General features: G+C 36.8%; 1 protein-coding gene across 5 annotated transcripts in view; it reads left to right on the top strand.

The window, feature by feature from the left end:
• Window positions 1-22,707, top strand: part of RNF2 (ring finger protein 2) — a 100,200-nt gene that overhangs the window by 16,378 nt on the left and 61,115 nt on the right. For 3 of the 5 annotated variants that reach the window (XM_049703549.1, XM_049703524.1, XM_049703406.1), the window contains exon 1: window positions 3,347-3,365. The exons of the other annotated variants lie outside the window; for them this stretch is intronic. The gene's annotated coding sequence lies outside the window, so the exon portion shown is untranslated. Of the gene's footprint in view, window positions 1-3,346; window positions 3,366-22,707 lie in introns of those variants that run through there. 5 annotated transcript variants of the gene reach the window in all.

The raw sequence follows: 22,707 nt of genomic DNA, 5'->3' as shown, positions 1-22,707 counted from the left end.
TTCATCAGTTTCTCAAGGGGCATATAGACTCAGAAAAGTTAAGGGCCATGGACTTACAGGATTTTGTTTAAAAAGTGGAGGTAGAGGGAAAACTATATTTAAAAAGTGCCTGAAAACAGTAAAACAGTGTCTGTTGTATCAAATTACTGTTAGTTTTCCTTTCCGTTTATTGTTCAATAATATTGAATCAGTTTTCCTTAGGAGAGAAAGGGTTTTGCTGCTTTCGCTACTTAAATTCTTCTTTACTGTAGTATTATTATGGTTTTCTTTTTTTAACATTGGTTGTTTGAAGAACTCACATTAAGATTTTCAAAGTCTAATTGCTAATAAGTAACTTTGCCCTAATAGACATATACATATGTCTATATATTTTTAATGTATACATATTTGAATATCTTTTTAAATTGCTAACCAGGAACTCTGCCGTAATGGACATTAAAAATATATGTATACACACACACACACACACGCACACATATATATCACCTAAAACATGCTCATTTTACAGATAAAGAGGATAAGAGGTATATATCGACTTGCTCAGTCATGTTGATTTCTAGTATATATGAGCTATGCCAGATTTTTGCTGCTTTTATGAATCTAGAGGTTATGCTAATCTTTATATTTATTAGAGCTATAAAACATCTTTCTATCCTTAAAGTTTCTGGTTTCTTTTTTCTTCATCTAAGACCCCGGCCTTTGAAACTGCAGGAGCTGCTTTTTGCCAGTTTTAAACTTTTTTTGATGCAAGTTGCAGAAACCAGGAGATAGGGGCAGAAGAGAAATCAGTTTACCTTTTGAAATTGTATCAAGAGCCCAAAATGAGAATTGAGGTCTCCTGAATCCCTGTCTGGCTGCTACTGTTTTCCATAACAGTTGCTTTTCTGCAAAAGAAAATCTACCCTAAGTAAAGGGACACCAGAAACACATTCTTTACTTCTCCAATCTTATCTATTGTTTTAAAACTGTTAAAATCTGTGCTTGTTGTATTTTGGTAATAATAGTAATGGGAGTTGAAAAATAGAGGGAAACCCCCTCTACAAACTCCAGCAACTCCGTGTTATCTTCTAAAATAGAACTTTTACATAGCTATGATTGTAGCACAAATGCAAGTTAGTGGCCTCTCTCATCTCTTTACCTTACACGTATTACTACTTATTGCATATGGTATTAATAATTGTTATTTTTAATGATTGAAGAAATTTCCCGATGTTGATGTTGCAGCAGATGTCTCCATGCTGATGGCATTATTATTGTAGTAGTAGTAATAATAATAATTGGCGTGGTAGTTAAAGGCATGGCTTTCTTAGTCAGATAGACCTGAGTTTGAGTCTTTCCTCTGACCCTGTGAGACCTTTAAACAAGTTGCTTGCTTGTTTGTTTATTCAGTTATTTATATTTTGGCTTGATTTCCTTATTTATTAAATGTGGGCAGTAATAGTACATATTTCATAGGGTTGTTAGAATTAAGCAAGATTTCATATAAAGTGGTAAATACTCTGTAGATGTTACCTGTTATTATTAATAGCATTATTTTCTGGGACTGGTATTACTGGGTGCAAGAATATGAATGTTTTGTATCTCTGGAAATGGATTGCCTAGCTGTTTTCTGAAAGGGTTATTCCAGTTGCTGTTGGGAGAATGTGGAGGCATCAGCCTTCAACTTTGTTATCTTTCTCAATCTTATTTTTTCTTTTCTGCCCTTGTCAGAAATTTAGACCCTGTTGGTATATTTTCTGTGACACAGGGAATGTTGCTGTTACTTTGTACATTGTTACTTGCTAAAGCTAATGTGTGTTCATCAGCACTTCTGCTGCTTCTGACAGGAATCTGCACTTGATAGGCATTTCTCTTCCCAAGAAAGGATGACAACCTTGGTATACCACTTTTCAAAAGTTGTTAACATCAGACTTCCCTGGCGGTCCAGTGGTTAAGATGCTGAGCTTCCAAAGCAGGGGGCGTGGGTTGGATCCCTGGTCGGGGAACTAAGATCCCATATGCTGTGCAGTGCAGCCAAAAAAAAAGTTGTTAACATCTATTCTGACATGTTGGGTTTTGGACTAAAAGTCGTTAGTTACTAGAATTCTCTTTTTAGCTTTGCCATTAATGATAAGCATATGTAAATCTTTAAGCTTTGTTTTATGCTTTACTTGTGTTTCATATCTCTCTCTCAAAAATAGAAATACAAATCTGTTTCTGCCGTTAAATCTGCAGGTTTTTATTGGGAGCCAACCATGTATGCTGATGGCATAGAGCAACAGTCCACAGTCAGTAGTAAGCTGGTTACACACATCAGTATGCTCCCCTGTTTACAGTTTCCTGTAATCTGGGTACGGATGTGAAGTGAAGTTGGTACTCCCTCTTGCTCTACTTAGGAACTCAGAATTTTTCTGCTCTGCTCAGCAAATTATCAATGTCCTTTGTGTCTCTTGGTCTTGTAGCATGGGGAGAATGAAAATTAATCTCTCTCTAAGAATGTGGTTAGTTTGTGGTATAGAGCTGGTGCATGTTCAGGGCTGAGGACCTAGATTATGCTAGAGTTTGAGGTCTAAACTATAGTACTAGTGAGTCAGTAGTTTGGCAGTAGGTCGCTAGATTCAAATAATTGGTTGAAGCAGTTGACTGGGAACCCCGTAGGCAAGCAGAGGTTGATACATGTTAGAAGAGTTACAGAATCCAGACTGGCAGATGAGAACCAGGAGGTAAAGTGCCACTGTTAAGGACTGTCTTGTCAGAGGGACAGACAACTAAGAATTCAGGAAATCAACAAAAATGGGAGGTTCTGACCAAATGGAGCAAAGAAGAAAAAAATAACAGGAGGAAAAAGCAAACAAAACCCGCCACGCGTACAGCCTCTAGCACAAAGATACCAGTTCAGAGGAAAATGTATAGCTAGCTCACTGTTTAAAATATGTATGCAAGCATACCAGATGAATGTGGAGAGCTATGGTATCAGCTCTTTTCTTTAAGACAAGGAAAAAAGTGCAGAAAGCTTTGTATATGACTTGGAATGCTAGACGTGTGAACTTTAATGCACAATACGCCTCTTTTTGACCTGCTTTGAAAAGAAAAGAGTGGAGGAAACGACTGGTCGAGGTTGGTTGAAGTGTTCAAGTTGCTAAAGGTAGAATACCTTCTTAGCTCAAGAGGACACGACTGTGTTAGGCTTTGTACTATTAAGGATATTTAAGCAAGCTTTTTTTTTTTTTTTGCGGTACGCGGGCCTTTCACCGTTGGCAGTCTCTCCCGTTGCGGAGCACAGGTTCTGGACGCGCAGGCTCAGCGGTCATGGCTCATGGGCCCAGCCGCTCCGGAGCATGTGGGATCTTCCCGGACCGGGGCACGAACCTGTGTCCACTGCATCGGTAGGTGGACTCTCAACCACTGCGCCACCAGGGAAGCCCTTAAGCAAGCTTTTTGATCCACAAAATATGAGAGCTAAGGGGGCTCTTGATATTACTTAATGTAAATTCTTAAACTTAACAAATAGGGAAACTAGATTCTCAGTTAAAGTGACTAGCCTTAGTTCACCCAAGAATTTGGAAGCAGACCTTCGTTACTATTTAAGTATATTTGTAGAAGATTTGTGCCTATTCCTGTTTCAGTAACCGATCTTCCTATTATCAAATTGTCTCCACCTAGTGGCAACAAATATTTTGCAAGGCTGAGTACAACCACTGGGGAAAAAAACTGCAGGGGGCCTTTATTCCTCACTGCTTTTGAGGAAGTCAGCCTGGTGACAGTTGTGTTGTTTTGGGGAAGGGAAAGGAGACAGTGTGCCTAATGCTTAGTACATTTTCCGTAACCTTATAGGAATTTGTAAACTCTTTATATTTGAATTAGGCAGCACATAATCGTTGACCATGTAAGAAGTTCGTGTGTTAAGCTTGTACTCTTTTCATGTACACACACACACACACACACACACATATTATATAAGCAAATATGTATATATACTCACATATATACTTTTCCCCCCTCTTTTCCCATCTTTATAATGAGTTAAAAGATAGCATGATAACTTCATCAGTGGAGAATAGATGAACTAAACAATAAATGATGTTGGGACAATTGCCAGTGATGTTGGGGGGGGGGTTCTGTGGAGGGGAACAGGTCCCAACCTTTGTAAAAAATGAAATTCTGAAAGTATTAGAATAAATTATGGGTGGATGGTGGATATTGTGTACAATTTTAGAGTATGAATTAGCTTTCCAAACAAGCCATAGAGGAAAAGATAAATACATTAAAAATATATAAAAAATAAAATCTATGGCCTAAAGAAGCCAAAGGCAAAAGACAGCAAACTGGGGGAAAATATTTAACAGTCATGACAAGCAAAAGGTCAATTTCCTTAACAGAAAAAGTTCTTACAAATTAATTTTTTAAAAAACTAATAGAAATGGATATGAATAAGTAATTGACAGACCCCCCCAAAAATGGCCAACAAAGCTCTGAAAAGATACTCAGCTTCACTCATGGTTGAAGCCTTGCAAATTAAAACAACAATGAAATATCATTTCCCACCGATCAGATTCGGCAGGCTTTTTAACAGTGTTGCTAATTCTTAATTGGTAAAAGGGTACATTGGTCTAGCAATTTAGCAGTATTTGTCTGAATAAAAAAAGTTACCTGCTTTTTGATCCAGTAATTACACTTTTAGGAATTTGCCTAGGCAACATCTTATCTAATATAATTTTCTGTCAAATGTAAAGTCAACAAAACATACATTAAACTAATAAATGAATGAATGAATGAATGGTAAACCACATCTTTATTGGGGAACAATTTCAGGAACTTATAGTATCATTTGGAAATGCCAGGAGTTTCCTAAGGTCACTTAAAACTAATCTTTAGCTAGAACAGTTCTCAACCCTGGCTATACATAAAAACCATCCGGTTGACTTTCTAACCATACCAAGAGCCCCAGAAATAATGATTCAGTTGCTCTGAAGTGGGACCTTGGTATCAGAATTGTATCAGAGCTCTCCAGGTGATTCCTGTATGCAGCCAAATTTGAGAACTACATCTCTAGATTAAGGTTGTTTTTCCTGTGAATACATTAATTTTCTTCTGGCAGAAGATAAGACTTTATTGGGCAAGTAAGCTGAAGTTCATATTTTTTCCACCTTGTCCCACCCTGCCTTTGACTTTCGCTTACAATTTGGGTTCAGCTGGTACGTTAGTTTCCTATTGCTGCTATGACAAACTACCACAACATAGTGGCTTAAAAATGACACAAGTTTGTTATCTTACAGTTCTGACAGCCAGAAGTCCACAGTGGGTCTTGGGGAATTAAAATCAAGGTGTTGACGGGGCTGTGTTCCTTCTGGAGGCTCTAGGGGAGAATTCATATCCTTTTCTTTTTTAGCTTCTAGAGGCTGCCTACACCCTTTTGGCTCATGAATTCTTCCTGCATCGTCAAGCCAGCACTATAGCATCTTCACATTTCTTTCTTTGACCTATACCTCTGCCTCCATCACATTGCCTTCTCTCTTTTAAGGACCCTTGTGATTACACTGGGCCAAATCCAGATAATCCATAAACTCCCCATATCAAGATTGTTGATTTAATCACATTGGCAGAGTCCTTTTTGCCACGTGTGGTAACATGTTCACAAATTCTGGCCATTATTCAGCCTGCCACAGTTGGAGACCTAATTCAGAAGCCGCTAAAAATTTACTAATGGAATATTTTATTGTATTTTAAATTGATATCATATTGCAGCCCAAAGGAAATTAGCCTTTTTATGGTAAGTTATGATTAATGTTTATTGCCCCTCAGAAACAATCTGCAGTTTTTCTTTTATTGTTAGAAATGTGGGTTGGATAGGCTAGGCATTCTTGTTTCTATTATAAAATCAATAATAGCTATCATATATTCTTCACAGAATGGTACAAAATAGGTACATACTTTATTTCAACCCTGGTAGGATTTTATACTTTGATATTTGTAGTATCTCCAAAGAGTAGTTTATAGCAGGGTTGAGGTTCACCAGTAGGTTTCTTCCTATTGCTGATGAGTTGTTTTCGAACCAGCTGCAGATAATCCATAAAGATTGATATATGGTGGGATAATTTTAACTACTTCTGTTCCTACACCTGTGAGTTCAGTTAACAAGCCTAGAATTTCCTTTGACCCTTACTCCACTTTTTCTTTTTACACTGCGCAGTTCCTTTCTCTTATAGTTTTGGCTAATATAAGCTGAAATTTCCCACCAGAACCTTTCTTTCTTCAGATGGGTTTATTCTTCTGGATGACCTTGCATGTACCTTATGTGCAACAAGTCCAGAACTGAATTCACCTTCTCATCCCTTCCTAGAAGATGCATACCATTTCCTGTTTAAAAAACATTTAAAATATTTTTTTATTGCTGTAAAATATATACTATGTAAAATTTACCATTTTTAATCATTATTAAGCATAGTATGAAGTAGCATTAAGTACATTAACACTGTTAATGTAACTATTACTACTATTTATTTCCAGAACTTTTTCATCATCCTACACTGTAACTACTCATTACCAATCCACCCCCACCCCCAGCCCCTAGTAACCACTATTCTACTTTCTATGAATTTGACCATTCTAGGTACTTCATATAGTGGAATCGCAATCTTCATTCCTTTGTGTTTGGCTTATTTTACTTAGTATAATGTTTTATTTATTTATTTAATAGTTTAATGTATTTTAATAGCAAACTTACAGGAAGAGCACAGAAGACAGACAACATTAAAAACATGTACTTGCATATAGGACAACTCAGAAAAGCATAGTGAATGAATGGAATCTACTATATGATAAAAATGCTACAAACACCATTTAGTTGCAGTCAGTAAGAAATTTACTCGTTTTAAAAGAATCCAAATGCTGGCATTGTCCAGAAAAATTTAACAGGTTTATTTATAATTGTTATAAAGTTGAACTGCTGAGACATTTTGACTTGCATTAATGCTTTATGTCCTCTCATTTATATTAAAAATTCACACACAAATGAAAATGTAAAAACTGCCAGTACCTGATTTCTGTCCCCTATTTTTCCAGTCATGTACTTAGGTACTTTTTGACCTCATTGGGGGGTGGGGGGGATCTAACATTCTTTGATGTGCAAACGTTTTTAATTTTAATAGAGTCCTATTTATCAGTTTTTGCTTCTGTTGCCTATGCTTTTTGTGTCATATCCAAAAAACCATTGCCGAATTCAGTGTCATGAAGAATTTCCCCTGTGTTTTCTTCTAAGAGATTTATAGTTTTAGCTCTTACATTTAGATCTTTTATCCATTTTGAGTTAGTTTTTTTATGTGGGATAAGGTAGGGGTCTAACTTCATTCTTTTGCGGGTAGATAGCCATTTTTTCCCAGTAACTTTTGTTGACAAGACTGATCTTTCCCCATTGAATGATCTTGGCACCCTTGTCAATGTAATTGACCATAATACATGAGGATTTACTTCTGGGCTTTCTGTTCGATTCCATTTGTTGGTCTGTATGTCTGCTTTTGTGCCAGCACCAAATTATTTTGAATATTGTAGCTTTGTAGCAAGTTTTGAGATTAGGAAGTATGAGTCCTCCAACTTGTTCTTTTTCAAGATTATTTTGGCTATTTGGGGTCCATTGAGATTCTATATGAATTTTAGAGGGAATTTATTTTTTTCTGCAAAAAATATTGTTGAGTTTTTGTTAGGGATTGTACCAAATCTGTAGATTGCTTTGGGTAGTATTGTCATCTTAACAATATTAAGTCTTCTGATCTATGAACAAGGGATGGGATATCTTACCATTTATTTATGTCTTTAATTTCTTTTAGCAGTGTTTTGTAATTTTCAGTGTACAAATCTTTTTTCTCTTTGGTTAAATTTATTCCTAAGTATTATTCTTTTTGATGCTTTTGTAAATGGAATTGTTTTATTGATTTCTTTTTCAGACTGTTCATTGTTAGTATATGGAGGGTCAGCTGATTTTTGTGTTGATTTTTTTTTTCCCCCCTCTGCAACTGTTGAATTCATTGATCAGTTCAGTTTTGAACATTCTTTTGGTGGAATCTTTAGGCATCTGTTAAGATCATGGCATTTGTTAACAGATACTTTAACAAAGTATAAGATCATGGCATCTGTTAACAGATACTTTTACTTCCTTTCTAATTTGGATGCCTTTATTTCTTTTCTTGCCTAATTGATCTGGCTAGAACTTCCAAAAATACTTTGAGTAGAAGTGGTGAAAATACCATTTCCTGTTTTATCTCACTTTCTTAGCGTCAACATCTTAAAAAACCCACAAGCTTGTGGCTCTACTCTCCTCTTTTCTTATTTCCTATATCCCATGTATTTTACCTTCTCAGTATTTTTCAGCTCTGTCCCTCCTAAGTCCTTATTATTACCAGCCCCATTCTAGGCATTTCTTATTTGGATACTAGCCTTTAACTAGTATGCCTCCCTCATCTTCCACTGTTGCCAGAGTTGGTCTTTTTGTCCTAAATGCAAATCTGATCTTGTCATTGCACTGTGAATTTCTCGTGACACCTTTGCATGTCATATTGGGCCTCCCTGGTCTCACCCGCAGTTTAATTCTTCAGCCTCACTCTGTGCCACTCCCTTTCTCCCTCTTATCACCAATTTAATGGTGAACTACTTGGAGTTTCACAAACACCATGCTGAGTTGTGCCTTTGCTTTATGTTGGTCCTTCAGGACTGCTTTCCTTTCCTCAGTTGGTTAACTTCCACTTAACTGTCAACTCTCCTCCTCCAAGGAGGAATGTCTTTCTCCAGGTTTCTTTGTGCTCTTGTAGCATTTATCAGACTGTGTTGAAAATGTGTTCAGGGCCCACTAGCCAGTAAACTCATGGAGGGTCTCATTTCCATCATGTGCTGTGGTAGCTCTCAAATGTTTCCTAAACTTTTGAACTCAACTGTTTTTCATTATGGATCAGTCTGTTAGTGTTTCATATGGGTAGGCAGAGGGACAGAAGGGAAACCAGGCTGCTGCTGATATAACTGGTGTTGGCTGTTAATAGCCCTTGATAGGTGCTTTCTGAAGTCTTGGGGAGAGACTGAATTGGGCCATTAAAGTATCTGTGGGGCCTTCCCTGGTGGCGCAGTGGTTGAGAGTCTGCCTGCCGATGCAGGGGACGCGGGTTTGTGCTGCGGAGCGGCTGGGCCCGTGAGCCATAGCCGCTGAGCCTGTGCGTCCGGAGCCTGTGCTCCGCAACGGGAGAGGCCACAGCAGTGAGAGGCCCGCGTACCGCAAAAAAAAAAAAAAAAGAAAGAAAGAAAGTATCTGTGGGGGTGGGGAAAGTGAAGGAGTAGTGTTTGAGAAGATGAGATAGTGATGAGAAGTATTATAGGAGGGCACAGATCACACTAAATTATCTAGATCTGCATTTTAAATGCTTTAAAAAAATCTTAAAACATTTATTTTTCCTGTAACTATAACTTAATTTTATATAGAGACCAGAAAACATTGTCTGTTACCAGTAGTACTCAGAAACTTAATTAAGACTGGATAATGAAGATATGGTAAATCACCTTTGAAAGGTTCCTGCTTTGTGTTCCACAGCGTGGAAAGATATAATCCAATTAGGAAGTGATTATATTACCTTTTAAAATAAAGCTATTGGGTTACCAAAAGTAATTTAGCGTTTTATTCCAGATGTTTAGTACAATGACAACTTTTCCAATAAAGAACACTTTCTTTGTGTTTCTAGAAACTTACAGAAATTAGTGTCTGTCTTACAGCTGTAGCTTTAGATTAAACTGCTGTGAGTGGCTTTTATGAGGTGATGCCTATTGCAGGCAATGTTATGATGGCAGTTGGATTGCTTACTCAGAATTATTGCACCCTGGTTTGCCTAGCCTTGAATAAATTTCTAACACCTGTATCCTGTGAGCAAGCAGTGTTTTAATTAAGGAACAAATCGTTTGCTCATTCACATGTTGTATAATGTAATGCAAGAGGAAAAGAAAAATGCTAAAGGTTGGGAGAGTTAATTTGATGTGACCTTTATTTACTTTATGTTCAGAGATGGCAATAACTATGGAAGAAAAAGATAAATTTCTTGTTACAAAAAAAGAGTTTCTTAGTTTTTGTTTCATAGTAGAGAAATAAATCTCAAACAAATGAAGAAAAATGCTTTATAGGAAAATGGGGTAATCTAAGAAATTTTAAAGTGTATTTTCTGATACATGGTTCACAGTTTAAAAAACAAATTAAGGAAACAAATCATATACAGGATAAAGACAGAAGTATTGACTGTGAGGAGTTAGTTATATAGTTACTTTTACTTTTGGCAGTTGTGGTAGGCTGAAAAATGGACCCTCCAAAGATATCCACATCCGAATCCCGGGAATCTGTGTTGTTACTTTATTTGGGGGTGGGGGTCTTTGCAGATGTCATTAAGTTAAAGATTTTGATATAAAGAGATTACCCTGGATTATCTGGGTGAGCTCTAAATGTTATTACATTTGTTCTTGTAAGTGAGAGGCAGAGAGAGTTTACATGCAGGAGAGGAGGAGGCAATGTGACCACAGAGGCAAAGATTGGCGTGTTGTGGCCACAAGTCAAAGAATGCCAGCAGTTACTCCAATCTGGAAGAGACAAGGAACAGATTCTCCCATAAGATCTCTGGAGGATGCACAGCCCTGCCAGCACCTTGATTTTGGCCCAGTGATATTGATTTAGGATTTTTGGCCTCCAGGACTGAGCGAGAGAATTTTCTATTGTTTTAAACCACAAAACTTGTGGTAATTTATTTCAGCAGTTGCAGGAAACTAATACATCAATCTTTCTTCAAAGTATGAATGGACATTTCTATAAGTAACTTCATATACCTTAACTCTTTGTTAACTCTTTGTTCTTTTGTGGGGGTATATTTATAGCTCAAGCACGTTAGACTATAGTTCTATTTCAAATACTCTGGATAGACCAGGTAATTTTTATGATTAAAGCAACTGGTAAACATTTTTAGGCGCAGAACTTTGAGGTTTTAGCTCAAAATAAGTTACATTTAAAGCTCTTTTTTGGGGAAGAGTGTTTTTATTCATTCTGGAATCTCCCTGGTGGCTACTTTGAATAGCTACACTCTGGTGAGAGTACAATTTAGAGTCCTAAAACTTTACAACACAGTGTCAGCCCTTTTGCCTGTGTATCTGCTGTTTGATAAGAATTCTTCTTTCACCTGTACTACAGAAAATGTACACTTGAGGCTTTTATTGAGAATGGAGTTATGAGTTTTTTATGACCCAGCATGTGTCAGGGAGTCTTTAGACTTGACACGTTGGTTTATTAGGAGTCTGACCAAAGTGTAAAGACCGTATAGATTCTCTACACTTTAGCCCCGTATCCTTAATGATCAGACAGCAGTGTACCTGGCCTGTATTAATCTTCTCGATTATATTTGTGTTTGGGGAAAGAGAAGGATAATTCAAGAAACATCCATTTGAATGCCTCTAAATGTTCTTCAAAGCTGTGGTTCAAGATGTCCTTCTTTATGTCACCTAGTGCCCTTTTTATAAAGAATTCATAAGTTTCTAATGGGATTTGAGCCAGAAATGTCTCTATCTAATACTTCTTTTTTTCCCTTAAGCTTCCAGGAACTACTCTTAGTATTCAGTTACATACAGGTGACTAGCAGTAAACAACTGACAAAGATATCTGCCCTTTCTGGCAACTTCTGTTTGTTATAGAAAAGGCCTTAAATAAGTAGTCTTGGGAACAAATAAGCCTGTTGATTGATTTTTTTTTTTTTTTAATCACATGAGGCACATGATCAAGCATTCTTGAGTTCCTTTCTAAAATAATAAAATTATTATTTTTGAAAGGGGTTTTATGTAAAAATTTTTATTTTTAATAAGTTAGGGGGTAGCTAAGTCATTTTTTCCCCTAGTCTTTTACATATTGGGGGCCTGAGAAATAATAATTCCTATTTATTGAAATAAAGGAAATTATATCTTCAGTTTTATGGGTTATCATTTATAAAACGCCAGACATTTTATATGAACATCTCATTCAGCTTTACCAATGACACTGAAAAGTTTTGTCATTTTGCAGATTAAAAAAAAAAAAGCATTGAGAGACTGAGATGCTTGTGGATCTATAGCCAGTAACAGCCAGCGTTAGCATGCAAACTCAGGTTGATCCAGTTCCAAAAACACTCTGCTTTCTAGTTGTCTCATTTGTTGTACTATAACAAGGATATCCCTAAAATATGAAGTTCTCTGACTCTATGCTTGAAGAATTTATGGTTTAGTGGATCTGTTTTTCCTTCTAGGGGAGCCAGAGAATGATCTTCGGAGCAAATGCATGGCCCAGTCAAGGAATTTGAGGGTCTTGGAGGTCTCAAAGAGTTTAATGGAATCTGTATTAGTATTGTCCTTAGTTTTTTCATGTGAAACCTGCTATTTGCCACATCTAACGTCTATAGGCTAGACTACGGGTTTTTAATACTCCCCTCAGCCAATTTGAGGATTACAGATGAGAGGTGGGATAAAAATGGCACTTTGGGGATCCTTTACATTACTTTGCTAGGTACTATTAAGAGAATATTTATGTGAGACGATGTTATGATTAGTGTCTAAGTCCCTAGATGAGTCTTCAAAAGACTAATCCATAATGTAATTGAATTAGTATACAAATACAGATTTTCCAATAGTTTAGACATGTAACTTAAGTATGATATGTTTTTAATGGAAAAACTTAAAGTGGAAATTTTAGTTTCTAAGTTGGGGATTAATGACAAAATAATTTGTATATTCATTTAAAAAAATTTGTTACTCTTCCTAAAGCCTGAATTACAGGATATGTTTTACCAATCAAATTCTGTTAGAATGATAAAATTTTGATATCTATATTTGTTCATATTATCCTGAAAGTAGACAAAATTTCTGGGGCCAGGATAGATTTTACAGTAGTAACCACATCAGTTCCCTTTTGCCCCAGTTCTTCACCCCTAGAGTGATGCAGTGAGAACGGGATGTTCGTTTAGTAGGTGATGAATCCCCAAAATTTGATTCTAGGCGCTTGTATACAAGTTGCCCACCTCTCCTTCTGAGAGAGGGAGAGAGACCTTTGCTCCCAAATAAAAACAAATTTTCTTTGGTTACGGAAGGGGAAGATCCTAGATTCTTAATCTTTGGACTATTAAATGAATGCTTCTGGGGGGAAAATTAGACAAGTCTCAGAATTTACAACCCCTGGAATGTCTCTATAGTCTCACAGCTGTCCCACCCTGAAATATAAACACATATCCTAGAGAGGTGAATCTCTTATCTATAAGTTTTCAAAGCTTGTCCTTTGAAGGACAGATTTCTTTGCTCAGAAAGCCCTCACCATGCAGAAACATAGAACTATTTTCTCTGCGCATAGAAAATAGACCAACTGATAAATCTTCCTTTTTGTTTTATCTTTTCTCATGTTAATTTGAATTGACTTTTTTTTTTAGTCATGAAAATATGAAATGTTAAGGTTGCCTAATTTGAGCTCCTTTCTTTATGTAGTCATCACCATTGTTGAGTTGTTCAGCAAATACTTATTAACTATTATACGCTAGGCATATTGCAAGGTACTGGGAATATTGTGGTGAATAAGATAGGTAACTACCCTGCTTTCAAGGAGCTTAGAGGCTATAAAAGTGTAATGGTGAAAAACAAACAAGGGAAGACTTGAGAGAATGACAAAGTTAGAATTTTGTTAGAATGCATGAAGGAGCTAGCTGTGGGAATATAGTGGAAGAAGAGAGCATTCTGTTCCAGGTAGAAGGATGGGCTACTGAAAAGTTTCTAAAATTAGAATGCGTTTGCCAAGATTGATAAAGATGGCAAATGTGGCTAAAACACGGAATTTGGATTTGGATTTCCTTTTTAATTGCTTAAAAGAGGTCGATCACATTATACATTTTGCTCTACAACTTGCTTTTGTTTTTAACTTAATGTATGAGGTATACATATGTTGAATTCCACGTCAGTGTGTATAGCTACATAATATTTTGTACTATGGATATATTCTAATTGGCCATATTCCCATTGATAAACAAATATATATGTACATGATTTTTTGCTATTACAATGCTGTGATGACTCTTCATGTATATATATTTATTGCATACCTGTATGAGAATTTTTGTCAGGTAGATTTCCTAAGAGAACCATTATGAGGTCAAAACTTCGGTGCATTAAAAATTTTGACAAAAAAAAAAAAAAAAATTTTGACAGATATAGGCTGCTCTGAGTGGTGATGGTTCAACCAGTACCGTACAGTGAGTCTTATTTTTTGATTTGGCCAAAGAGCAGACAGTTCTTTTGGTGTATTCTTTCATTGGCATCTATTTTTCAGATACTGACTTTTGATTCACAAGTTAATTTTATTAAATTTTTTGAAGGATAAATGAATGGGATTATTTTGTAGTTTACGGTTACCTTCGTGTGTTAAAATACATATTGTACTAAAGTTCTAAAAGCTGATGTGTCTACTATTAGACTTATAAAGAATGTGGATAAAATGACATCAACCAGTAAGTTAATTGTATGTTGATGAAAGGTAATAAAGTGAAAAGTAGGGAATGCATTTCCATAGGGATTTCTGTAACAGTCGTGTATAGCTTGATTCAACCAGTTTCCATTTCAAAGAGTACATTCTTAATGCCAAAAACCGCAGTTATGCCTTAAATACCAAATTGCTCTGTCCCCAAAACCATGCCACTGTACACTTCCAGTGATTTGAGAATTCCTGTTTCTGCACACCCTTTTAACACCCACTATTATCAGTCATCTTAATTTTTGTCAGTATTGCAGACAAAAAATAGAGCATATGTAGATAACATTGTCTTGATTTGCAATTTAGTGATTTGTAGTGAAGTTAAGCACAGTGTAGTTCTGTTGGCCACTTGTATTCCTCTGTTAATTACCCATTTATCATTTTGCCTATATTGAGTTGTCTTTTAAATTGACCTGGGGGAAGATTTGTTGTGTATTATGGATTTTGGGCTTTGTTTATTATGTATGTTGCAAATATTTTCTCCGTGTCAATTGTTTATTTTTAAATGTGCTTATATCTTTTGTTGTTTTTTGTATATAAGTTTAAAACTTTTATGAGGTGAAATGTGAACTATTTTTAAAGCCTTCTGGGTATTGCATCTTGCTTAGGCTGCCTTCCTAATCCCAATCATATGAAGACATTCTACCGTCTTCTAGCTCTTTCATATAGTTTTTAAAAAATGTTTAATCCTTCTAGAATTTTTTAATTTATCTGTGTAGGTACATCTGATTTAATTCAAAAAACTTAAAACTTTTTGTTATCCCTCTGATTTAAAGTATCCTAAATTACATAAATTCACATGCTTTTGAACCCTCTGTTTTGTGCATTATTTCATTCATCTTTGTGCATTAATTCATTCATCTTTTCTTCGGACCATAGTGTTGCTTTTTATTAGGCTTTATTGTTAGATGTAAGGTAAGCCTCACTGATTATTTTTCTCTTTTAAAATATCCTGGGTGTTCTTGTGCATCTTCTGAGTGAACCTTAGAATCACTTTATCTGTTGATATTTTGATTGGGATTGCCTTACATTGGATTTATATGTTTATCCAATTTAGGTCTTCTTTAATGGCCTTGAGTTAAGTTGTAGAGTTTTGTCTGGTCAATATTTTTTGAAATTTACTCCTAAATATTTCATAGTTTTTGTTGCCATTGTGAATGGTTGTGAATGGGAGCTATTAAAAAGTACATTTCTAAGTGGTTATTCCTGGTTTATAGGAAACCTGTGGCTTTTTGGCCTGGTTTTCTCTCCTCAAGCCAAACATGTTACTGCCTTTTTTTTTTTTTTTTTAGGTCTAGTAGTTTTTCATTTGATGCTACTGGACGTTCCAGGTAGCGATATTATCTGCAGCTGATAATTTTGTCATTTCTTCTTCCACTGTGTGTGTGTGTGTATCTCTTTTTTTTTTTTTTTTTTGTGGTGGCATAATTTAGGACTTCCAGCAGAATGTTGTAGGGCAGTCGTGTTTTGCTCCTGACTTTTTAATAGGAATCTTCAAAAGTTTTAACTTTGGGGCTTCTGGTGTATTTTCATCAAGTTAAGGATATTTCCATTTATTTCTAACTTTCTAAGACTTTTAATTAGGAATAGTTGAATTTCTTAAGTGTGTAAAGATGAATATAGCATTCCCTAATAATCTAATTTAAAAATATGTTTTATATCTATGTATGTGCATTTTCTAACGTTTTTTCCCGTTTTGATTATGTCAGAAATTCAGCTATTGGATTAGCTGTATCAGGTTACTAAATTTTGCTTTCATGAACAAGTCCTTTTTTTTTTTTTTTTTTTTTTTTTTGCGGTACGCGGGCCTCTCACTGTTGTGGCCTCTCCCGTTGCGGAGCGCAGGTTCAGCGGCCATGGCTCACGGGCCCAGCCGCTCTGCGGCATGTGGGATCTTCCCGAACCTGTGTCCCCTTCATCGGCAGGCGGACTCTCAACCACTGCGCCACCAGGGAAGCCCTCCATTTTTTTTTTTTTTTAAAGCAGTTGTTTCTGTTTGATTTATGCTTTTATAATGATCATTTTTCCCTTTTACTTAATTAGGTTCATATTCTAATTTCTAATGCTTGGTTCGTATTTTTTTCCACTCTCCATGGTTTTATTACTTAAAAATTGAAGGTTATAAGTATTTCTGAAGGACATTTTTCTCATTACACATCCCATACATTTTGATAAGGTTGTATTTTCACTTTATTAATTTATAAAGAACATATAGTGTCAATTTTGCTTTCCTTTTTAACCCATTCCAGTGTGGCTTTTGCCCCTCAGCTTAACCCCATTTGATTCTTGGGAAGATCACCATCATGGCCCCTTCTTTAGTTCTGTAAAACCTCTTCTTGTGTATTTTCCCATTTACTTACCTGTCACACTGACCTTTCTGCCTTTCCGACATGTCTGTTCCTTTGAAGTCCTTCCTTGATCCTCTGTTTTTAATAGCTCCTTTTCTCTTCTTCATTATCTAAACCAATGCCCTTTTTTGTATCTCTTATTTAGAACTTAAGAATTTTTACTTTATTGTGTACATACTTGTGTTTACTGCTATCATTCTTAGCACCTTGTACAGTGCATGGGGTGCAATGGATAATCAGTATTTGAATGAGTGAGTAAATGATATGTAATCTTATGGAAGGATTGGGGTAGGGAGAGGGACCTACCCAGATACATAGGCCTTTTGTCAGGGCAGATCAATTTTGGTAAAAATACTTCAGGAAAATTGATAATCTGGAAATTAAATTCCTTTCAAAGTATCCAAGACTTATAGCCTTTTGTGTAGCTCAGGAGTACACATGCATACCCCGCTTTGAAGATTCCTAGTTAAATCATAAAAGATCAGCATTAGGAAATTCTTTCCATTTATGTATTATTTAAGGTTCATTTTTTTTTCCTTTCTAAATGTCTTCCCTCATTTATTTAACTTTTATTGAAAAGCAGGCTCATTTCTAGGTGTAGGAGAAAATATTAAGATGTGTCAAATTATTTAAGTCAGTGGGATAGACATGTAAGCAGCTCTAATGCATACAAGTAAGTTCAAAGTACAGAAAATACTTTGTACTTTGCATCCCTTTTTTTCTACTCAAGTAAGTATAACCTTTTCCTCTGGCTTCTTCAGGATCTTTTCATTGTCTTTGAATATCTGTAATTTGAAAATGATATGCTGAGGTGTTGTTTTTTTGACATTTATTCTGCAGGGTATTCTTGGAGCTTCCCGGATTTGTGGTTTGATTATCTGACATTAATTTGGGGAAATTAATTCTCAGTCATTATTGTTTCAAATATTTCTTCTGTTCCTTTCTCTCTTCTCTTCCTAGTATCCCCATTACATGTATGTTACATCTTTTGTAGATATTCCACAGTCCTTGGATATTTTGTTCTGTTTTTGTCAGTCTTTGTTCTTTTTGCTTTTCAGTTTTTGAGGGTTCTACTGGTACATCCTCTGACTCAGAGATACTTTCTTTAGCGGTAGGCAGGCTACTAATAAGACCATCAAAGGCATTCTTTATGGCTGTTACAGAGTTTTTGAGCTCTCATTTCTTTTTAGTTCTTTCTTAGGATTTCCATCTCTGCATACATTGGCCATCTGTTCTTCTGTGGTCTTTATCCTTTAGAGCCCTTAGCATATTATTCATAGTTATTTTAAATTTCTGGTCTGATAATTCCAGTGTCCCTGCCATATCTGGTTCTGATGCTTGCTTTGTCTCTCAAATTGTGTTTTTGTCTTTTGGTATGCCTAGTAATTTTTTCTAGAGCCGGACATGATGTACTGGGTAAAAGGAACTGCTGCAAAAAGGCCTTTAGTAATGTGGTGGTGAGGTGTAGGGGGAGGGCAAGGGTTCTGTAGTCCTGTAATTGGTCTCAGAGCCTATGTCTCTGGGCTGTGAACTTCACTAGTGGTTCTTAGTTTTTTTCTAACCCCTTTTAGGTGGGACAGGAAGACTAGAATGGACTGGAGTTGGGTATTTCCCTTCTCCAGGTCACTTAGGTTCTGGTAATATCCCAGCAGGTTAGGTTCTGGTTAACTAATTTTCCCTGAGGGCAGGACTTGTTACGAAGAACTAGAATGCTCTGGCATATTTAGAAATGGTTCCTTTTCCCCTTCCTCTGCTGGAAGCATGAGGGGAGTTTTCTCTGATAATTAGTGTGGGAATCTGGTTGGGCTGCTGGAGGTAAATTTCACAGTATTGTGGGGGCCTCCCTGTGACTGGGTCCTCCTGGAGTTTTTAACTCTCAGACTTGTCCACACTGAGCTTCCTCCAACCATTTTTCAGTTATAGTTCAAGAGTTTCCTGTCTGACCCTGCTTCCTACTGCGGTTTCAGTGCCTCAGTCTGCTCAGATATGTTGAGATTCCCTGTATTCTGTCTCTTCAATTTTGGGGCAGTGATTTGCCTTGTGTCCTCCTCTTGCTTATGGATCCCAGAAGAGTAGTTGATTTTTCAGTCTGTTCAGCTTTTTTACTTGTTAGGACTGAATGGTAACTTACATGCAGAACTGGAAATAAAAGTCTAACCTTTTTCTTGTTTAAAAAAAGGTACGCTTACTAAATCTTTTTGTGTAGAATGCATAGGAGTTTTCGTCTCTTTTGCCTGCTCTGCTCTTTGCTTTATGGATAGTCACTTCTTGAGGGTGTTGTATTGAAAAAGCTTTTGAAACCACATTGAGCCTCCACAAAAGGACTTTGTGATCTACCATATGCGAAGATGTGGAAAGTCAGCATGAGTGCCAGGTATTTGTGGTCCCTAAAAGAGCATTCTGAATATCCTATTGCTGTTTCCCCTTTGGTTATTGAAGCCGTGAGCTTTCAAAATTTAGCTGTGACTAGATCTTTCCTCAAGATCTATTTTCTGTTTCTGTCAGTGCTACTAAAGTTATCTTGTCCAAACTATAATGCTAACATTCTCTCCACAAATTTGAGTGCCTACTTTGTGCAAGAAACATTTCTGTTTTGTTGGGGGTATCTTTTATTCAGAAGTATAATTTAGGTGGGTATTGGGCCACAGGTAGACCTAGATCTTCCGTTGTGCTGCAGGGATCTTCAGGCAGTAGTCAACTGGGAAGCACATTCCTGTTGCTGGAAAGAATCCCTAAGATTACTTTGTCTGACACCTAATTTCCCTTCTTTGCTGGCTTCAACTCTACTCTCCATCCTTTCAGATTATAATTATTACCTAGGCCATCCATTCTTATTCAACTTTCCTTTTTCGTTGCTCTGTCTATATGCATAGATGACTCCCAAATACCAGTCATCAAAATCACAATTTATTCCCATCCGAAAAACAGAAGCTAAATGTCTTTTACATTCTTGGCTTGGGCAAGAGTGAGCTGCAGACAGAAATGCAGCTTCTCACTAAACCAAAGAAGAGGAAAGGTTATATATGATTTGGGGGAAGGGTAGAATTTAGGTTAAATTTAAATGAAAAAATATATTGACCTAAAGCAAAGAGGAACTAATTCTAGAGAGCTTATCTGTTCAGTAACTGCCAAAAGTAGAAACTTGAGCTTCCTAAATACATGTAGATAATGTGCTTTAGGCTGGAGTAGAATTTACAGCTTCCTCTGTATATGTGGATTGTGTCTTGAGGCAAAAAACGGAATTTTTCATTCTCAGATCACCTTTTGACCCTCCTTGGCCAGGTCACAGTAGAGGTCACTATTGTTCAGATTTACACTGCTGACATATTCTTAAAAATTGAGATAGCAGTCTAGGATTACCTGCTGTATTATCTGATAAGATGGCATCCATGCAGTAGCATTTAAGACTCTAACTACCAGGGAACATATGATTGATTGTAATACAGATTCAAACAGAAAGACTGGAAAATTTTTAAAACTCGTGTAGATCTAGTTTTCCAAATGATGATACCAGGAAGTTCTGGAACTACAACTAACTTGTGAATTACTTCCTGAATCTTAGTTGCCACGGAATACAAATATCCAAATCGGATATAATTTGGCTGTGTTCAGGAGAACTGGCATCTCTAGAAAGAAGACTTTAAAAATATATATATTTAGGAGAATATTTCATTTGACAGTTCCTATTAATTTGCTGGGGAAGCTTTCTAGAGACAGATGAAAGGAGTGTTCTGTTTATAGTTGACCCCAGGGTAACAGTGTTGAGACATGGGTTAGGATTTAGAATTCTTAGAAATTCCTCCTATCTTAGTAGTTTTAGTTCTCCGATAAATTCATTATGCTATTGTAGGATTTATGGTAGAAATAGTGGTACATGTATCTACAGGGGAGCTGTATTTAAAGGTAGTTCACTCTGAATTCAGTGAATTCTAGAGTCAACTTCAGAGCAGCATCATCGGTAGATTTGGGGCCATTGTTCTTTACACACACACACACGTGCGTGCACGCACACACACCCACCACGCTTTATTTGCTAATATGGAGCAGTGCCTCTTCCAGATATTTTTCTGATTGCTGTATCTGCCAGTGTCTTTATGAATAGGTCGTTAAAACTTAGAGGCTGAAGGATCTTTGATTTTTTTTTTTTTTTTATCTGAAGGATCATATATTTGTTTTAGTTTGTAGTTTGTCAGTTTTCTAAAGGTCTTCTAACATTTTCTTTCAGCTCTGTGTTGGAAATCATCCAAATTTGCAATTTTCTGTTCCACTTTTTTTTTAAATCCTGTATTTTAGATTTTAGCCTATTAAAAAGAGGGGGCAGGTTCTTTTTACATTGCCTCTTGGGTCTATCCCACAATACAGGTTGAACGCCTTGAAGCCAGTTTCTTATGTCTCCTATTTATCGGTCCATTCCTTGTTTGCAGCCTAGAATTTTAGTCTAAGTTTTAAAGGAAGGGCACCAGAAAAGGCTTTATTTATCACCCTGGTTTTCTTGCTTTCTCTAGTCCCTGTTGAACGTTTTGCAAGGTTTTTTTTTTTTTCTTTTTTCCAGCCACTTTTCAACTATTTTTATCCATCTGAGGGGCTACAAGTAAATGGAGTCATTAATATAAGCCTGGGATTCCTGGACAGTTTCTTAATAGAATGAAATTCAGTAGCAGCCATTAGTCTGTCTGCCTTTTGGTTTTGGAAAGTCTTTTATTGTGACTGTTAGCCCTAAACTGTACCTTAACTTAGTTTCCATTGGTTTACCTACCATTGTAGCAGTCTTAAGTGGGTATGGGTCATTGGTTGTTTTCTTGGGGGAAGACCTTGAGGAAAGGATATTTCACTTAGGATTCTAGGGGTGGCAGTAGAGGGGAACAGAGGGAATATAGGTAAAGGTGGTGATGCTAAAACATGATAATGTTGGATGCATAAGGAGGGCAGTTTGAATGCTTATTTTCTTTGGTCTTTGCTAGAGAACTTTAAAGGGATGATGCTACTTTGAAGTTTGGGTTTAATTTTGAGGCCTCAGCATACCAGTCAAAAAGACTGCCCATTGTGTATTTGGTACTTTTTTCCCTTTCTTTTCTAGAGCTTCTTTTAGTTGTATTATCTTTGACATGTCCAAAATTACCAATAATAGCTAAGGTAATTATAAACATCCTTGGAGAAATTGTGCCATCTAGCCTGGTAAGCAGAATAACTAGGATTATAATAAGAGTGTATATAGGGGCAGGAGTTCTGTCAGGAGAAGTTTGTATCGTAGATGTAGAGAAACCCACATCAATACACAAACTACATACAATAAGGTCAAGTGATGCTTATAAAATGGTGGCTAGGGGGGCTTCCCTGGTGGAGCAGTGGTTAAGAATCCGCCTGTCAATGCAGGGGACATGGATTCGAGCCCTCGTCTGGGAAGATCCCACATGCTGTGGAGCAGTGAAGCCTGTGTGCCATAGCTACTGGGCCTGCACTCTAGAGCCTGTGAGCCACAACTGCTGAATCCACGTGCCACAACTACTGAAGCCCGCATGCCTAGAGCCCGTGCTCCGCGACAAGAGAAGCCACCGCAGTGAGAAGCCTGTGCACTGCAATGAAGAGTAGCCCCTACTTGTCACAACTAGAGAAAGCCCGCACACAGTAACGAAGACCCAATGCAGCCATAAATGAATGAATGAATGAATGAATGAATGGTGGCTAGCGACCATGATTTAGCCCCTAGAGTACAGAAATGTTAACCTTTAACCCCAGAGTACAGAAATGAAGGAGAAAGTCCTCCTACATTAAACAAAGTGATGTCTCTTTTAGTTAATCTCTTCATGAAGGCTTTTTAGAGAGGCTTATGGCAAAGTTTTT

This window comes from Orcinus orca, chromosome 1, assembly GCF_937001465.1.
Source record: "Orcinus orca chromosome 1, mOrcOrc1.1, whole genome shotgun sequence".
NCBI classification, from domain to species: Eukaryota; Metazoa; Chordata; class Mammalia; order Artiodactyla; family Delphinidae; genus Orcinus; species Orcinus orca.
This window is presented reverse-complemented; position numbering and strand designations above follow the sequence as displayed.